Here is a 6,555-nt window from a genome sequence, read left to right as displayed (position 1 = left end):
CTTTTTCTAATTCGTAGATTGCACCTTCTTGCTGTGTCCTCGCATAGTGGAAGGGCAAGACATCTCTCTGGGGCTTCTTTTAGAAGGACATTTGTTCCATCAACGAGGGTTCTGCCCTCATGACATAATCACCACACAAAAGTCTCTACCTCCTAATACCATCACCTTGTGGGGTTAAGATGTCAACATAATAATTTGGGGGGACACAAGCATTCAAATCACAGCACTAACTTTTTTGTTTCTCTTTCTCTCCATTTTTATTTCCTATGTAAGTTGCTGCATGCAAGCTAATGTTACAATTTAGTCTTTAGGTAAAAAATAATAGAGACCATGACCGCATTTGATAAGTCTTTAGTAGAGCCAGTGATGCAATGATTGTTGGGACTGTGTGTCTTCTTATTTGGGAGAGAGGATGAGAACTTCTTCATTTATAAGAAAGACAGTTGGTCTTCTTTAGGTGGAAATAGGGAGCTGTTTCATTATTGCATGGAAATTCAAATGTATATAGGAGTGGATATGGAAGCTGAGTGTTGATCCACTGTGCCAGTTATCAACTTGTTGCCTCCAGCAACAAATGCACCTTCTGTTGTACAACTCCATGATCCTGGAGAGGAGCCTGGTAAATACTTTTTCTTTTCCAGCTAACACAATGCTCAGCTTTGTTAGTAGAGGGACCTAGTGGACACTGTAGGAGGCAAGGGTTTATGGGTTTCTCTCTTTGGTTCCTGTGTGTGCCTCTCATTAGGCTCCTGTGGGTTTTTTTGGTTGGTTGGTTGGTTTTTGAGGCAGGGTTTCACTCTGTCGCCCAGGCTGGGGTGCAGTGGTGTGATCATGGCTCACTGCAACCTCAAACTCCTGGGCTCAAGGGATCCTCCCGCTTCAGCTTCCCAAGTAGCTGGGACTACAGGCGTGTGCCAACATGCTCAGCTAATTGTGTGCTGGGATTACAGGCGTGTACCACCATGTCTGGCCTCTTGAAACGTTTGAGGTTCCTCTATGGCCTGACCCCTGGAGCACATTTGGTTCTCCAGCCCAGGCTGCTGCAGCGTGGGCTCCTATGGTGTGAGCAGCTTCTTCAGTGCCTAGGTCCTACAGCGCATGGCAGTCAGCAACACACTATGGTGAGGAGCTTCCCTTGGCACCTCTTTGGGTGACTTTGCAGCAGGTTTTGAGATGCAGTACCTCCCTGTGAGCAACTTCCCCAGCATACCTAAATGGCAGATTTCTAGCAAGTTCCACCAGTGCAGCACCACAATGACTTCTTTGCCCTCCAGTGAGCCACAGCCCCATCCTCTCCAATGAAGTCTGGATTTCAGCCCTGGAGGAAGGGTGGGGAAGACACTCTTTTTTGGGTGTCTATCTCAGCCCTAGGTCCTAGAAGCTGCCCCTTATATCTTCTATTCCTTATTCTTTAGCATTCTCCTTGTCTTATGAGCCAGTCCCTCACTACTCCAACTCCTTGTTACAGTGAATGAGTCTTTATATCAAACTTCGCCTGTCTAAATGACTGTGTGGAGACTGGACTCTGATATAGTGGGTGATGATGGGTGATGACAAAACTAGTAGGAAGAAGTATGAAGAACCTCAAGAGAGCAAGTTTTGTCTTATAATCCAGGGATACCCTGGGAACCAATGACCTGGCTGGGTGTCAAAACTCTTTTAGAAAACAATATTGATGGCTGGGTGCAGTGGCTCAGGCCTGTAATCCCAGCACTTTGGGAGGCCAAGGTGGGCAGATCACCTGAGGTCAGGAGTTTGAGACCAGCCTAGGTGAAACCCCATCTCTACTAAAAATACAAAATTAGCTGGGCATGGTGGTACATGCCTATAATCCAAGCTACTTGGGAAGCTGAGGCAGGAGAATCGCTTGAACCTGGAAGGCGGAGGTTGCAGTGAGCTGAGATTGCAACACTGCCCTCCAGCCTAGGCGACAGAGCGAGACTCCGTCTCAAAAAAGAAGTAAAGTGACATACAAATATCAGTAGTGAGGTACAGAAACAGCTGGATTGGTTACAGGTTGGCATTTGCCTTATTTGAAGACAGTTTGAACACTCAGCAGTGTAGGAGTGGTTGAAGTATGGCTGCCGGATTGGCCAAGACTCAGTGATTGTTACAGGTGTATACTCATAAATTACGTTTTCAATCTTGTGTACCTAATAAGTTAGGTTGCAGTTCATCCACAAATACGGGCCGGGTGCGGTGACTCACACCAACTATCCCAGCACTTTGGGAGGCCAAGGCGGGCGGATTGCCTGAGGTCAGGAGTTTGAGACCAGCTTGGCCAACATGGTGAAACCCCATCTCTACTAAAAATACAAAAATTAGGCTGGGCACGGTGGCTCATGCCTGTAATCCCAGCACTTTGGGAGGCTGAAGGGATAGGATCGCTTAAGAGCGGGAGTTCAAGACCAGCTCGGGCAATATGGTGGGACCTCAGGTCCACAAAAAAACAAAAATAAAAACTTAGCCAGGCATGGTGGTGCACACTTGTAGTCCCAGCTACTTGGGAGAGTGAGGCAGGAAGATCTCTTGCCAGGAGTTAGAGGATGCAGTGAGCCGTGTTTGCACCACAGCACACCAGCATGGGTGACAGAACAAGACCCTGTCTAAAAAAAAAAAAAAAAAAAGAAAGAAAGAAAAAGAAAAAGAAGAAGAAAAAAAGAAATTAGCTGGCTCTGGAGGAGGCAGTCCCTCCACTGGTATGCCAGGGCCCAAGGTATCAAAAATATATCTTAAATTACAGAAAGTAAAATAAATGCATTATAAAATACAGAAAAGCACCAAACAAAAACAACAACAAAAAACCAAAACCATGATCACTACACAGGAATTCAGCCAGAGCACAGCAGGAGGGGCTTGCTTTTGCTCCACAGTGTCAGGACTTCAGCTGGGAAGCCTTGAATGCTGAGGTTGACTTGATAACTGGAGGGGCTGGAATAACTATTTCTTATCTCTTTGGTGCCTAGCCTGAGGAACCCTGAAGACTAGAACTGTTGACTGGAGTGCTTCAGTGGCTTCTCAATGTGACCAGAAGCATGGTGGCCTCAGAATAGCCAGACTTCTTCCACAGTGGCTCAAGGCTTCAAGTGTATGTGTATTTTGGCAAATAGGGCAGAAGCTGCATTCATTGCCTTTTTTTTTTTTTTTTTTTTTTTTTTGAGACAGTGTCTCACTCTGTCACCCAGGTTGGAGTGCAGTGGTGTGATCTTGGCTCACTGCAACCTCTGCCTCCCAAGTTTAAGCGATCCTCCTACTTCAGCCTTCCAAGTAGCTGGGACTACAGGCTCATACCACCACACCCAGGTAAATTTTTTGTTTTTTATTTTTTTGTATTTTTGGTAGAGATAGGGTTTTGCCATGTTGCCCAGGCTGGTCTCGAACTCCAGCCTGGTCAGGGCGATCTGCCTACCTCGGCCTCCCAAAGTGCTGGGATTATAGACATGAGCCACCATGCCGAGGTTGCATTGCCTTTTTTGACATGACCTAGAAGAGATACAGTGTTGTTACTGCCATTAGTTACAACTGAGTCATACGCCTGCCCAGATTCAAGAGAAGTGGACATAGACCCAACATCTTGACGGGAGGAGAGTCACAGAATTTCCAGCTATTTTTTTAAAACCCGCCCGCATGGAACCAGGATTCAGATTCTGGCATTTTGGCTGCAGACCCTCCTTATTTAACTACAGAGTCAATGTAAGGCACAGAAATCTGTTTAAGTTTGCCCAAGAAGTGGGGAGAAAGGTACTGTAAGCCTAAAGTGTGTTCACAGATGTGAAGTCCAGCTGAATGACCTGGAGCAAGTCACAGGCAGCTGTTTTCTGTCTCTTACTATGCCTCGTCTCTGCACATCTGCTTGTGGTAGTTAATTTTATGTGTCAACTTGACTGGGCCATAGGATGCCCAGCTATTTGCTCAAACATGATCCTGAGTGTTTCAGTGAGGGTGTTTGTGGACGAGATTAACATGTACTTTGGTAGACTGAAAGCCAATTGCCCTCCCCATGTGGGTGGGTCTCATCTAATCAGTTGAAGGCCTGAATAGAACACAAACCAGCCAGTTTATAGGCTGTCGTGTGGGATAAGGAGGTGATGCAGATAAACACTCAGCACAGAGCATCATCCAACTCCAGCCCAGCCCTTGGGGGCATCCTCCTACATTAAAGCTCCTGCTGCTGGGCCCAGTGGCTCACGCCTGTAAACCCAGCACTTTGGGAGGTTGAGGCGGGTGGATCACCTGAGGTCAGGAGTTCAAGACCAGCCTGGCCAACATGGTGAAACTCCATCTCTACTAAAAATACAAAAATGAGCCGGGCATGGTGGCAGGCGCCTGTAATCCCAGCTACTCAGGAGGCTGAGGCAGGAGAATCACTTGAACCTGGGAGGTGGAGGTTGCAGTGAACCAGGATCACACCATTACACTCCAGTCTGGGTGACAGAGCGAGACTGTCTCAAATAAAACAAAAACAAAAACAAAACAAAACAAAAAAAGCTTCTGCTGTGGATAGGATAGGGAGTTAGGGGGCAAATCCCCCATTCCAGGGGCTCCCTAGCATAGCAGGGGGAGACATGGAAATAGCAAACAGTCAGGCTCCCAAGTGCAAATCTCAGGGACTGCAGCAACCACACCCACTCTCATGGTCTTTTGCCTGGCCCCACTCACTCTTGGGGCCTCTTGCCCAGCCCTCTACCTCCTGACCCTCCCCACAAAATCGGGACCATTCTCCTTCCTGCCATTCAGTGGCAGTCCTCTGATGTTTTGTCTCCTCCTAGACCAAGGCTGAAGCCTCAGATAAACGCAGTGGTTAAAAGCCCCAATTTGGAATTTCTGTCTCTACTAGCTGTGTGACACTGGATGAGCCACATAACCTCCCTATGTCTTGGGCTCAGGTTCCTCATTTTAAGGTGAGGATTTGTTTGTTTGTTTTGTTTTTGTTTGTTTGTTTTGAGATGGAGTCACGCTCTGTCACCCAGGCGGGAGTGCAGTGGCGCGATCTCAGCTCCCTGCAACCTCCGCCTCCCGGGTTCAAGCAGTTCTCCTGTTTCAGCCTCCCGAGTAGCTGGTACTACAGGCGCATGCCATGACACCTGGCTACTTTTTGTATTTCTAGTAGAGATGGGGTTTCACCATGTTGGCCAGGCTGGTCTCGAACTTCTGACCTCAGGCGATCCACCCACCTCGACCTCCCAAAGTGCTGGGATTACAGGTGTGAGCCACCGCCCCTGGCCTAAAATGAGGATGGTTTTAACAACTCCTACTTCACAGGGCTATTGTGGGAAGTAAATGAGACAAATGCAGAGAGCACCTGGTGTAGTGCCTGGAATGCAGTAGGTGCTCTGCAAATGTTAGTTATTACTGTTGAGCCAGCCCCACTTCTACCCAAAGTGGGACTGTCAGAGCAGTGCTGATTACCCAGTCCGTCCTGGCTCAGGGCGTCCAACCACTCAGATGCGGCCCCACTTTCCCCTGTGGTCTTCGGGGTTGTGCACATCCCCATCATGGGTCCCAGCAAGGGCATCTTCAACACCTCATGGGCAGCCTCTTGATGGCATGGCCTCAGAAGCACCTACCAGAGTTGCCCACAATTACTCAGCCTAAGGGTCCCAGCCTTGCCAGCCAGTGTCCTGGGTGGCTTCACACAAAAATCAGTCTGGGTGGTTTGGGGTCTGGTCCTGGCCGGTGTTCCCTGAGGGGTGAGGGCTGAGTTCTGCCAGAGTCAAATGCCTTCACCAGGTCTGGATCGTGAAGGTCAGATCAGGTCCGAACCGAGGCCCCTGACCCCTGCTGCTGCAAACAACTGTCCAGAGTCCAGGCTGCCTCACGGCTCAGGCAAAGGCCCAGGTACTCCCTGGGGGCTGGATCAACAAGCTCAAGAGCCACCCAGAGTCCCAGCCAGCACCTCCCAGAAGTGACCCCCAGAGGGGACCTCACTGACTACCCCAGTAGCCTCTGTTCCGACAGCCTGGTGGGAGCCATCCTGGGAATAGGCCAGGAGGAGTGAGCCTCTTGGTCCAGAGATGTGAGTACGTGTCCTGGGCCTGGCTCCACCGTGTTCCTGAACAGAGCCCCCTGCCCTACAGCTCCAGGGAGTTTCCTGTTTGGGTGCCATCCTGATGGTGTCACAGAGTATTGTAGTAACACACCATATTGTGTGTCAGGAGACCTAAACTTGACACTCCCATCATTAACCAGCAGTGTGACCTGGGGCAAGTCGCTTCCCCTCTCTGGGCCTCAGTTACTCCCTCTGTAAAATGAGAAGCCTGAAGCAAATGATCCTTAAGGCCTCTTCCAGCTCAGGCATCTAATGATAGCATACTGCCAGGTACACAGTAGCTGCTCAGGGAATGTTTATCTAGTAATTTAATCATAAGACTCAAGGCAGGATTCTGCAGGTCCTGCCACCCATCTGCTTTCTTGCTTTGCATTTTGCCTCTGCCATTAGCTGATTTGTGTCCGGTGTCAGCCCAGGGCCTGGTACATAATAGATGTTTAAAAAATGTGAGCTGAGTCTATATATGCAGTACTTTTACAGTAGCCTGGAGACAGAACAGGATCTGA

Source organism: Rhinopithecus roxellana, chromosome 11 (assembly GCF_007565055.1).
Source record: "Rhinopithecus roxellana isolate Shanxi Qingling chromosome 11, ASM756505v1, whole genome shotgun sequence".
Classification (NCBI taxonomy): Eukaryota; Metazoa; Chordata; class Mammalia; order Primates; family Cercopithecidae; genus Rhinopithecus; species Rhinopithecus roxellana.
Note: the sequence above shows the minus strand (reverse complement) of the source record.